The 13,184-nt window shown below is 36.0% G+C and overlaps 1 protein-coding gene across 2 annotated transcripts in view; it reads right to left on the bottom strand.

The window, feature by feature from the left end:
* Rap1gds1 (RAP1, GTP-GDP dissociation stimulator 1) overlaps positions 1-13,184 on the bottom strand; it is a gene marked incomplete in the record, with an annotated part of 153,488 nt that overhangs the window by 94,642 nt on the left and 45,662 nt on the right.

The following is a 13,184-nucleotide window of genomic DNA, read 5'->3' as shown; positions in this document are numbered from 1 at the left end:
AATCTACAAATCAAGCTATTTTAGGTACCTGCTATTAATAACAGGTATATCTGGAATGATGAAAGAAATAAAGTTCAAGAAAATGAAACTGCTATTTGTTTATAAACAATAAAGAAAAATGATATGTAAAGATTTTAAGCCTCATTAAATTGAAAATTTGGGGCTGGGGATTTAGCTCAGCAGCACAGCGCCTGCCTGGCAAGCATGAGGTCGTGAGTTCAACTCCCAGTACTGGAAAAAAAAAAAAAAAAAAATTGAAAATTTGTTTCTAGGTATGACTACTCTATATCCTGTAAGTCCTTATATATATATATACAATTAATAGGAAACACTATGTTTCTTGTTACATAAACACAGGTGATGTGACCAATAGAGCAGGAAAATAGTTTTTAATGGGATAATTTCAGAACATTCAAAAAATGTTTCTTTATATACATGTTGACTGCTTAGTACAAAGTTTTTCAAACTGCAGGTAGGTTACCAACTTATTAGTGAGCTCTAATTTTTTTTGTGTGTGTGACTGATGATCAGTTATTTTTTAAAAAGAGAAACAGGATTAACATCTACAACAACAGAAGAATAGGAAAATACTGCACAAGGGAAGGGGAAACACTTAGGTGAATCTTGGGTTGATTTATGTATATGGATGTGACTGTACATATATGTATTCTCTTATATGTATAACACATTTCTAATCATGAGCTCTGAACAAAAAATTTTATTTTTTTTTTTGGTTTTGGTTTTTCTCCGGTACCAGGAACCGAACTCACGACCTTGCGCTTGCCAGGCAGGCGCTTTTGCCGCTGAGCTAAATCCCCAGCCCCACAAAAAATTTTAAAACCGTTATTCCATGTACCTCTTCACTACCTAGGGTTTTGGATTAAAGAATTGTAACATCCCTGGTATACACGTTCATATTTGTATTAAAAAATAAGTTGCTATGTTAAAACCCTTTTCTTTCTGACCATGGCTAGTAGAAGATATATAACCTGAGAACACTGGGTCTGAATGCCCCAGGGTCTAGCTTTACCATCTGCCAGTGCTGGGATGACAGCAAGAACCTGGCACAGAGTATGACACATGATTAGATGTGAACCTAGGGCATTTGTGTTTGTGGAGGTGAGCTAACTGCAAATCACTCATGCGTGCCTCATTTTAACTGTAACTAAAAGAATGGCTAAACATCAGAGCTGAATGTTAGGGACAAGGGGAGAACAACAAAACAAAGGTAAATTTCACACCCTGATGAGACTTTCCTCAGATTACAATTCAAGGATTTGGGAGGATAGCTGGGTTAAAACAGAATTCTAGAATTTGGGAACGGTATCTGGTGGCATGCAGGCTTCTATATAGGTTTAGAATTTATTTTTAATAGGTTTAGAATTTAAACATCTGAGAGTAATCTTTTCCCTTTGCCATTAAAAAAAAGAACAAGGGCAACCCACTTGGCATCCCTCCTTGACTCAGGAGCTGCTCCTGTTCCCCAATAAAACTTTTCTACTGTTAAAAAAAAAAAAAAAAAAAGAATGAAATATTGCTCTAGCACTAAAACTTCAACACCCAATAACTACAAGGTTCTGACCTCACTTCAAATGTATTTTCTATGCTGGCGTTCTACTGGATCTGAAAATGTATATTTACTTGTGAACTAACAGATGTTCTAGTATCTGTAAGCACCCTTCAAATTATTTTAAAAGAGCATTACAAAGTAATCAGAGATTGATGTTTCCAAGTCCAAATAAATAGCTACTTGCAAGCATAATAAAACAAACAAAAACCCAAACATGTATTAGGATCAGTTTTTATAAAAGCATACAATACTTTTCATTGTATTTAGCCAGATTACTACTGACATTTTAACTGCAAGAATCATCTCCTTCCCCCTTGATGCTGACTTAGGTGCAGCCATAAAAAAATGTTTTGAATATATTCCCAAATTATGGGCACCCAGAGGTCCTTGAATTCTGAGGGACCCATTCCTGAAGGGTAAATGCTATAAGTACTCTAAAATAGTGGCTATGGGAGCTACTGTGGGACTCAGACCCATTATCTTCATGAGAACTCTACCTCTACTCTTGCACCTACCTTCTGATAAACAAGGAGGCAGCTTAGTTACATACTTCAGCCTGGGCAATCAGGCCACAGACACTTGAAAGGAGTAAATCAAGATGACAAACTACAGTGTTGTACGGGGAGTAGTTCAAACAATGCATACAGGAGAAGGAAATAGGTGGAATGGGAAGCAACTCATAATTTGCAATCATGGTTTGAGGAAGGCTGAGATTCTCAACAATGCTGCCAAGTAAATACATTTAAGTAATTAGCTTTAGTGAAACACCAAGAGGGACTTCTCAGGCATATTACCACATTAAGCTGAAATTATGATATATTATCATAATTCATAATAGACTTCATAATAGAATAACAACTACTATCTTGATACTGTGTGTGCTAGAGATCCTGATGGCAGACTGGAGAAGAAAGGTTTTCACTGTGGACTCAGATTTGGAATTGACTACAAGGACCAGTCATATGACTCAAAGGACCATACGTATCCTGTTCTCTGGAGATTATATATTTCTTCAAGGGTAGATTTTATAAATAAGGTGTAACCAGCAACCTAGCTGTAGCCAGGTGTGGTAGCATAGGCCTAAGGCAAGAAGATTGCTGCAAGTCTGAGGCCAGCTTAGGTACACAGAAAAGCCACCTTGAACTAAGTAAGCAAGACTGTCGCAGACAGACTGTCAGAGCAACCAATTAACCTGACTCTGCCTGGGTAACCTGCTCCAAATCCAAGGCTTCAGTTACCACCACAAAGAAAAATACCAAATCCGCTTTTATCCAACAACGACAAAAAATATTTGTACTTGGAGATACTATAAATACCTAAAATTGAACATAACCCAAATCAAATTCATCTTCTCATTTAAATTCATTCTGATCTCTATCTCAGTAACAGAAAACTGATCTAAGCTGCCCAAGACCAGCTGTAAATTTCCCTTTCAGTGCATTTTTTTTTACCACCCATATTTGATCAGATAATAGGTTGTACAGATTCCCATCTCACTAATATCTTTTGCATCTATCCTGTCCTTTTTACATCCTTAGGTTCTCAGTTCTGACCTTGATGAAATGCAACAGCTTCAAGAGACCCCTTACTCTACGTTTGCCTTTCCCTATCTGTTATTTACAATGATACAAAATAAAGTACAAATCTGTCAATTCCCTAAATCTTTAAGAGGTTCGCCATAACTTTTAATTAAACATTCCAGGAAATCCACATTTTCCAATGCTACCTCCTGATACACTTCCACTGATATCTTATACTCCAGTCACATGAAATTACTCATAGTAGCCCAAATTAAGCAGTCTATTGCATAAATGCTTTCAGCAAATAATGTTCTCTCTTTATTTATTTTTTTTTAATTTTTTTTTTATGTTTTGGTTTTTTTCCAGTACCGGGAATCAAACTCACGACCTTGCGCTTGCCAGGCAGGTGCTGTGCCGCTGAGCTAAATCCCCAGCCCCAATGTTCTCTCTTTAAAATGCCACCTTACCTTACCATTTTTAGCTAATTCTTACTCAGACTAGTTGTACCTTCATTCAAACATACCCGATTGAAAGCCATTTTAAAATAATATGACTACCATAAAAATTTTGTATCTTAATTTCACAGTGGGAATATTTTGTTATAATTTCAAAGCATTTTCAAATATATTCTCTCAATTTTAAAAACAGCCATGGGTCAGGGATATAGCTCAGTGGCACATACCCTGCCTGGCAAGCCTGTGGCCCTGAGTTCAATTTCTGGTACCAAAAAAAGGTCATGTGAGCTGGGTATGATGGTACATGCCTTAACTGTAGCACTCTATGCCTCTGAAGATCACATGTTCAAACACAGTCTGAACCAGACTACTAGACACACTCAAAATTAAAAATAGAAAAGCAGGGAGGAGGGCTAGGGATATAGCTCAGTTCAAAGGCATTTGGTCAAATCCCTAATACCACAAAAACAACAGTGATGACAAAAATAACAAACCAGTGATGGGAGACAAGCATTACAAGTCATGCTCGTATTACAAGTAAGATAATTTAAGATTATATTGAAAAAGGACAAAGAAACCAGTATTTCCGATTACTAGCCTAGTGCTCTTCCTAAAAACAACTTTCATTTAAAAAACTACTGAAGACCAGACTTGTCAAATTATTATGTGAAAGACATTTTCATTTAACATGTTTTACAGGAGTAAGGACTAAAGCAAGATAACTAAAAAAAGAATGTACAGAATTTGGGAATAGTTAAACTGCGGCCATTATTAAGGAAAACTAAGGAAACCAAGTATAAAGAGTAAAACGGTTTAAAACATACAAGAGGAATACGCTGAGTATAAGAAAAGGGAGGGCCCAACATATTAGAACTTGCTATTTCTAAAAGAAAACATACGCTTATCAAGTGTTCATGGCAGTGTATGAATACAATGACATTTCTTTCATGTCAAGAATCCCCTCCTCAAAAACCTTACACAAAAAAAAGATGTCAAAAACAAAAAGAGATATGCAGTCATGAACAGAATAAAACCATTATACAATGACTAATCATCAGAAACAGGTCTTATTAAAGATGAAGTTGTGAGACTCATTCAATTACAATGATTCTGCCAGTTTTGCAGTCATTTCAATTCCATGGATAATGTAAGTTGTAGAAGTAGAGGTTATGTTTGGAAATCATGACTAGAAGCAGCAGGGAGATGGCACAACTTTAACTCTTTTCTTTAACATTACCATCAACCAGGTTGTAAGTCAGTTGCTTAAAATTAAAAGTTGTAGGGTTAAAAAAATAAAATATTTACTGAAAAAGTAAGTACCATGAGAAACTATGTTAACTATGATAAACAGGTAGGGGACTAGAATTGTTCACCTAAAAGGTGAAATTAGTGAAGATATGCTCCATGCAGAAAATGTAGGTTTCCTTATTACAGAACTGGAGAATGAGGATATAATAAAACACAGTAAAGGAACTTTGTCAGTTAAAGACCCATCTCCATTCTACTGTCAAACACCCTGTGGGAAAATATGACATAAATAAGGCTAAAGAGATTTGGCATCTGCATGACTCTCTGAAGTCCTTAATTTCCTAATGTTTATTGTGAGCCTACAGGATTATATACTGTTTCTCAAATCAGTCATTTCTTCATGAGATACCTAAAAAACTAATTTGAGGAATCCATTTAAAGAAACACTATTTTATGATAACTGTAAATCAATGTGAGATAAATTTATTATAATTTTCTAAGACAACAGAATAAAAACAAACCAAACAAAACCCAAAAAGTAACATAAGAAAAAAAGGTAAAAAGTCACTTAAAATCAGCATCATTATAAACCTGGTGAAAGGGGAAAAGAGATGTATTTAAGAAATGCTCAAGATCAGATACTGATCAGTGTAGTGTAGCCACTGAAAAAACACATTCTGCAATCATTATAAACATTTTATATCAAGAAATCAACCAATAACAAACGCTGGCAGGGTATGGGGAAAAAAGAACCCTTCTCCAATGTTGGTGGGAGTACAGACTGGTGCAAACACTATGGAAATTCCTCAAAAAACTAGGACCAGATGTTCCATTTCACCTTTGTTCCAGCTACTGCCCTTCTTGGTATCTTCCCAAAAGAATTAAAAGCATCATACCACAGCAATACATACACACCCATCTTTACAGGGGCAGTTTGTTAGAGCCAAATCTTGGGAAAAGTGCAAATGCCCATCAACTGGTGAATGGGTAAAGAAGATGTGTCTTTTTATACAATGCAGTACTACTCAGCCATAAGGAAGGGTAAGCTTGAGCTATTTCTAGCCAAATGGATGCACCTTGAGTTCACACTCAAGTGAAATAAATCAGACACAATGTGTAAATGCTGCATCGTTTCTCTGGCGTGAGAAATCAAAAGTGTAACTAAGGACCAAAATGTAGGATAGATATTCTGAAACAGGAAGAAAATGTTCAAATGGGAAGGCAAATGAAGGAGGATGGACGGGAAAAGGAAAGAAGGGAAAAGAAAAAAATGAGAAAAAATGGAAACAAAGCTTTTGTATGTAAGGAGGGGAAGAGCAGTTGACGGGATGGTAGAGGAATGAGGGAAAAAATCAAGTTATATCATGAACAGGTACAAATTCCCTACGATCAATGTGATCATTATACATAACTAAAATATATCAATAAACTTAATTAATTTTAAAAAATCATCTTAAGGGAATATTTAACATCATGAATAACTAATCAAAATGTTTTTTAAAAGGAAGCTATTTATATGGTATGACTCAAGTTTTGTAAAATAGCTTTCTTTTTTTATATTTCCTAAATTGTATATTTTTTAAAAACAAAAATATTTTAAACTTTATTTGTACATAAACACAGATATAGATAGATATACTGCAAGTAATAGGAAGTATTGCACTATACTTCAGTAGAGAAATTTACTAGCTCACAGATCACACAACTGTAGTCTGGAAGATCCTGTACCCCCAGTAGGTAAAGGGTCATCTCACTCAACTCTCACTGCCTCCCCAAAGGAAGAGGGGCTATGAAACAGAAAATGGGAAAGACAGTAGGAAATGTGCAGAGGAAAAGCATCTCAGTTGTAGTAAAGAAAAAGAGGACAGGGGCTGTGGATTTAAGCTCAGTGGCACAGCGCCTGCCCAGCAAACATAAGATCGTGAGTTCAATTCCCCGTACCAGGAAAAAAAAAAAAAAGAAGTGGTAAATATCTTAGTGAGTTTTGCCTTCTTAAAAAAAAAAACCTATGAGACCAAAAGCAAATCCAGATAGAATCATGTTGCTATAAATACAGCTGAAAGGTTTTTAAAGGTGGGAGTAAATCACAATTTGAAGAATAATCACTAAGAGAATAGAAATTTGAAGTTGTTCAAAGAGACTTAAGAAAGGGGTTAAAAATAGGGAAAGAAAAAAGAACACATCACTAATAAAAAATAAAATTGATGTTTATTTCCAAAAAATTTTAAAAAACACTTCAGAACAATGATTTAATGCTGAAAATAGTAAGAATTAATAATTTTCTGTGACTTTGGAGATGTTTTTAATTTATTAGGGAGAATGGCTAAGATAAAAACTGTGACAAGAGTTGCTGACTGCAGGCTATCTTGAGGAAAAGTGTGTGTTTGTGAGATGGAAGAATGAAGTCCTATATGAGAAGTGAACTGAAGATATATCAAACGTCAAGAAAGAGTATGGTTAAAGTATCAACTGGTAAAATGCTGATTAATTTCATATAAAATATATATAGGGCCACAACTGCACTGTGTCATTCTCAAAAGAGAGGAGAATCTCTTTTTGTGGTACTGGAGACAAACCTGAGGACCTTGCACCTGCTAGCCACGTGCTCTACCACTAAGCCACATCCCTGGTCCTCAACTAAACATTTTAAAAGCCTTCTCAATACACTTTTGCTATAACAGCATCAATAGAACCCATCAACACTAAACTGAGAAGAGAACCGGACTGTAGACCACCAAAGTTCACCACCAAAGGAATAAGCATATGCTACATTTAATTATTCCTTCTGAGGGGCTGGGGATTTAGCTCAGTGGCAAAAGCGCCTGCCTGGCATGCGCAAGGTCGTGAGTTCGGTTCCCGGTACCGGAGAAAAACCAAAAAAAAAAAAAAAAAAAAAAAAAATTATTCCTTCTGAGCTAGTTTTGAACACTTTTCATTGTGCCCTCTTGGGTGTCTGAAAGACTGAAAGCCAAATATAGACATTTCCTGAAATCTCTCTCCCTTTCACTTTTATGTAGGACTTGATCTGGAGACCTCCCTTGAAGTACTCTCAAACAAAATTCCTCAACTCTCTTATCCTCACTTTCTACTCCAAGACCCAAAGCCTGGAGCTTGAGCTGCAGTTTGCTTCGTTCTTTTTCTCACTGGCACATGTTTGCGTATATAATGACTACATTCTTCATGGGGAATTGGTATATGTATATAAAAATCTTAATTCTCTGCCTCCATCTCTTGAACACTCCCTTCTGTAAGAGATCTGCATCTCTATTTCCTATTTTTAACTCTCTCAGCTTTGGAGGAGTTGGAAGTTTTGGGAGGCACTTTGTTGCCTCGTCTTCTCGTATTTCTATTACTATATACTGTTTTGTGCTGAGGCTTGTGGGTACCAATATGGCAAAGACCATGTTCCTTGTTCTCTTTAGTTAGTGTCTGCTTTTCAGCAATACACTCTGATCGCTTCTCGGCCTTTTGGCTAAGATCAAGTGTAGTGTCAGCAATACACTCTGGGCATGGCTAAATATAGGACTTTGTCTCTGTCCCAACATCTGACCACCTTCATTTACCTAGGAGAGGAGGATGTCATGTGTGCAATTGGCCCAGCACCCAGTTCTCTGGGAACGGACAACAGTATTTTAAATGAGACAAAGGTAATCCTATTTATAGTAGTAACTATGTCACCCTACCAATGGCAACTAAATCAGCAATAATAGTAGCATCAAGTCACAAACTGGACACTGGCATACCATAATAACCAATAATGTAGCACCCTTAACCACAGAAGAGAGCTATAATTATAATATAAATACTAAAACAAATATTGACATACAGTAAATAATCTACCAAATGTAAAATTAACAATAGAAAAAAATTTAGCAGTAACAGTGGTGAATCTGCCATATGTTGTTTTTAAGACCAAAGATTAATGAATAAGTCGTTTTTTTTCTAAACTAAAACCTCAGTATTCAGGTTTAACTGCAGTGTTGGCACTTTGCAATAAATGTGTTTTGGACTGAATTTGGACACTAATCTCTAAAATGTTCACCATTACTGGCATAGTTAACTATACTGAAGAAAGAAAGGGTGGGGAATGAGAGAATGAAAGGAAAATTAAGCAGTGGAAGACAAAAAGAGAAAAAAATGAAATAAAGGACCCTACTTAAGACTAAAAGGAAGTCAATACAATTAAAGGTAAAAGGAAGTAACAAATGAGAAAAAACAATAAAAAAGAATATAAATAAAAAAGGAAAATCCCCCAAATCCACACACCAGGGAGGGAAAAAATGAAAAAGTCCAAGAAAAAATTTTTCTGTTTTTCTGAGTGAATGGTTTTTTCTTTCTAGGACTCACAGTTTTAGAATCCATTAAGTCGGTTTTCTCCACTTAACTTCATGGCCTGTGGGTCTGTAAGGTGTCCCCTTGTTCCAGACACATCCTTTCACCCAAGGCTATAGCAACCATCCAAGCCAAGGTGTACACTTGCTCATATTGACAGACAGGGAAAGCAAGACCACCTGTGATTTGTGCTGTATGTCAATAGCAGGGCAAGGGTTCAAGGAGACTGCTGTATTGAATGTCAGCATTTTCCAACCCAGTTACTTCTGAAAGCCACTCACACCATGTCCGGTTTTTCACCATGAAGGTTGGAGCCTCACATCTACCAGGCCTACACCTCTCATCACCCGTGGAACCCTGAGGTGAAGTCATTTTTTAGTTGTTCTGTTTTTAGTTGTTCTGGGGGTTCTACTCAAGTGTTCCCCAAATGGTGCTTGAACAAACACACTCTGGCAATATGGCAGGTATAGCACTGGATTTCTTCTCCAACCGATGTCTACCAGGTAGAACGAGTCGCTTCTGCAGTAAAATCCTGTGCAATTTTTGCAGTTTACAACAGCTGTGGGCTTTTCTTTGTAATATAAATACTTATATTTATAAATACAAATAGCACTCTTGGCTTGGTCCTCTGTCTCCCCCGTCCTTGAAAGCTCCTGGCCCTGGGGTCTTACTTTGCTCTGAGGAGACATGTTCCCATCTCAGATTGCTTCAGTTTTTTTCTGTGTGGTGGCCCATTTCTCTAACTCCTCTATATCTTCTAAATTTCCTATCAGTACTTGCATGCTTCCTAGGATCTACTTCTTTTTTTTGTCTTTGTCAAGTTGTTCTTTTCAAGGTACAGTATTTGGATTCTGGATCCTCACAGGGTAACATTTTGCACTACTTGCTATTCCACCATTGTGGTTCTCCCCCCGAGTTGTTGTTTCTTAGTGAAAAGATATCGGAGGTACTCTGATTCTGACTTCAATCAGAAACAGTTTCTTTCTTCTCAACCTCTACCCTCTGGTGACATTTTACTTGCCCCCCATTTCTCATTACAACCACTCTTTATCTTCATCTTAGTTAACTACAGCTTATTTTAAATTTTTCCTCTCCCCTCAAATTCCTGCCATCGTCTTGAACAACTGATGCTACACGAAGTGGTTAATAACTTGGCCTCATTTTCCTTGGCTTTAATAAGTGACCTAATTTTCACTGCTCTTTAACAATCTGCCACCACAAAGTCATGCCCATGGCCTCATCATCACGGTTGAAAAGCCTAATTTGGAAATCAATTTCTGACCAGTCTTCTATGCCATGTCTCTTACCTCCTTATTAACAATTTTTACCAAAAAAAAAATCTTATTGAAACCTATTCTTCGAACTTCTTGTTTCCCTATCAGTCACCTCTATAATTAACTGCATTTCTATTTTGCCAGCATTTCATGAATTCTAAGTCATGACTTCATGAATTCTCAGTTACCTAAAATCCTATTTTGCATTACTGCTAAATCTTCTGATAGTGAATGACTCTAGTCATTCATTATTTCACATTCCCAAATTTAAAAATACTAAATTATGTTAGGAAACATGTTAGCTGGTACCACTACAAGTTCCTATTTCATAATCTTAATCAGACTTTTAATGTTGCAGTAATCCTTTTATTTTGTAATCATTTCCCAGTCACATTTTCCAAACCAGTAATCTAAATATTTACTACTCTCCATCATTGTCAATGGATACTTTTTCCTGAATATTTTGTTTCTTCACACATAAACCAGCTTATATTTATTTTTCCTTAACTCTCATCTTGAAAAAAAATGTCTTCCTCATGGCTCATTCTCCAATCTGTTTTTAGAATGATTACCTCAGTTTTTACTGATTTTTACTCGCTTTTACTCACATGGTCTTAGTATGGCATGAAAGTCCTTTCGGAAGTAGATACCTTACTCCTTTCCCAGTTTTTGTCTCTTGACCCTTTCCTGCCTGTGCCCTTCTTGCTAGCCACATTAAACGTTTTAGCTCCTTCGTGGACTTGGTTTTCTTCCCACCACTCCCTTCCTTTGTTGGGATGTTGTTCTTCCCACAATCTACACATTTACATAGCTAAAGTACACTATATTTTCAAAACTCAGCATTCCTTGGTCCTACTTTACCCCCAAATACACTGTTTGCCAGTTGTCGGAATGTATTTGGTAGTCAAAGACATGGGAGTGTACTTTTACTGAATCCCTCTGAAGTTGGAAATATACAACAAAGATAAGATAAATCATCTTCATAAAGCCTATTAAGGGAAACAGATATTAATAAATTATCACAATTCAATGTGACTGATACCACTAGAGAAATTATATATTAAAGTATAGTGGAAAGCCAATTACAACTGTGTATTGTGAAATGTTCACAAAGTAGTGTCTGAGCTGAATTTTTAAGGATTAAAAAGCATATTCTCAGCTGATAGAGAAAAAATTCTACAAAGAAATATGTGTAAGTTCTAAAGAATATGTTCTAGTACCTAATGAAGCCAGAAACCCTAAATTTGTAAAAGTAACATGCTATACCCAGTTTATGATTTTTTTGCGAGTAGCTCAATATAAGTATTCAGAAGTTGTAAAAGGTAGCTAGACGGTTTGAAGAAATCTAGGTAGAAAGAAAAGGACAAGAAAATACCTACACAATACCTATTTATTGATCAAAACCCAGATCCCTCTGGGACACTCTGGAAGAGTTTACAACTGTGAATACAATCTAGCTCTGTTTCGACAATATTTAGTAATTAGCTCTGTCACATCATATATTACAGTGTATTAAAATTTATCTAGTTCCCATCTATCATAACCACTGAACGCTCTAGAGCAATTATCAACTAATGTATGGTGGTACCCAGTTTAACTGTTGCATAGAATTCCATTTCTGCCCTTATGAAATTGGTAACTGAAGAAATGAAGAAAGCATATACAAAACAGTAATTATACACTGACATAATCTTAAATACAGGAAAGAATAAACTGCTATGGAAATATAAACAGTTGCATTATATTTATTTATGCAGTGGTCCTCATTACTTCTACCACAAAAGACTGACTTTATAAAGAGACTGTCTTACATTTTAGGAATCTGCTCATCAAGTCAAAAGTATTAGCTTTTTAGAATTACCAATCAGTAGATGAGTTACATTTTCCATTCTTCACTAAGCTGATCAGGTATTAGACTACATTTTTTAAAAGGAAACATATGCAAAAATGTTCCTTAAGTCTTCAGAAATCACTGTAGAAAATTACTTTGCCTTTGTATTATCCCTCCCACATGCACACATCAGAAAGAAAAGGTGGTCAATCCATAACTAAGCTATTAGGAGCCAAATGAAAACATTCTGTTTGCTCCTTTAGTACAATGAAAAAAGATACATAATACTGAAATATGAGAAGAGAAAATTACAAGTATCTAAAATGAACTCACCAAACAGAATATTATGTGCTAAAAAACCTAGACTTTGAACCCATATGTCCCTATTAAGAAAGAAAATTACTTTTGTCTTTTGGAGTCCCACTTTGGTATTTATAACAAAATATATTAAAAAGCAGGACATGAAAAATCTCAGTAATTACAGAGTCTTGTGTGAAAATTTCTAATTCTAACAGCACTTGTCACAACACGTAACTACTGTGCCACAGAATCCATTTCATTGGTTCAGTGGAAATTTATATTCTACTTGTCCACCATGATGCCTAGGAATTTGGTCAAATTCTGGATATTTCTGTGATGATGTTTCTGGATGAGAATAACATTTTAAATCAGTAGGTTTTGAGTAAAGCAGATATGGCTTCCATAGTGGGGACAGCTTCATCCAATCAGCTGAAGCCTTGAAGAGAATTAAAGATTGGCATTTTCTAAGGAAGAAAGAAATCTGTTAGCACCTTTCAGACCTGAACTACAACATCAGTCCTTCCCCGGGTCTTCAGTCTGGTGGCCTACTGAGCCAATTCCTTGAAAATAACTATGTACACACATCTTACTAGCTCTGTTCTATTGATGAACCTAATTATAACACCGGTCCTACAAGAAAAGATTAACCCTTCA

Source organism: Chinchilla lanigera, unplaced genomic scaffold (genome assembly GCF_000276665.1).
Source record: "Chinchilla lanigera isolate Chin_1 unplaced genomic scaffold, ChiLan1.0 scaffold00004, whole genome shotgun sequence".
NCBI classification, from domain to species: domain Eukaryota; kingdom Metazoa; phylum Chordata; class Mammalia; order Rodentia; family Chinchillidae; genus Chinchilla; species Chinchilla lanigera.
This window is presented reverse-complemented; position numbering and strand designations above follow the sequence as displayed.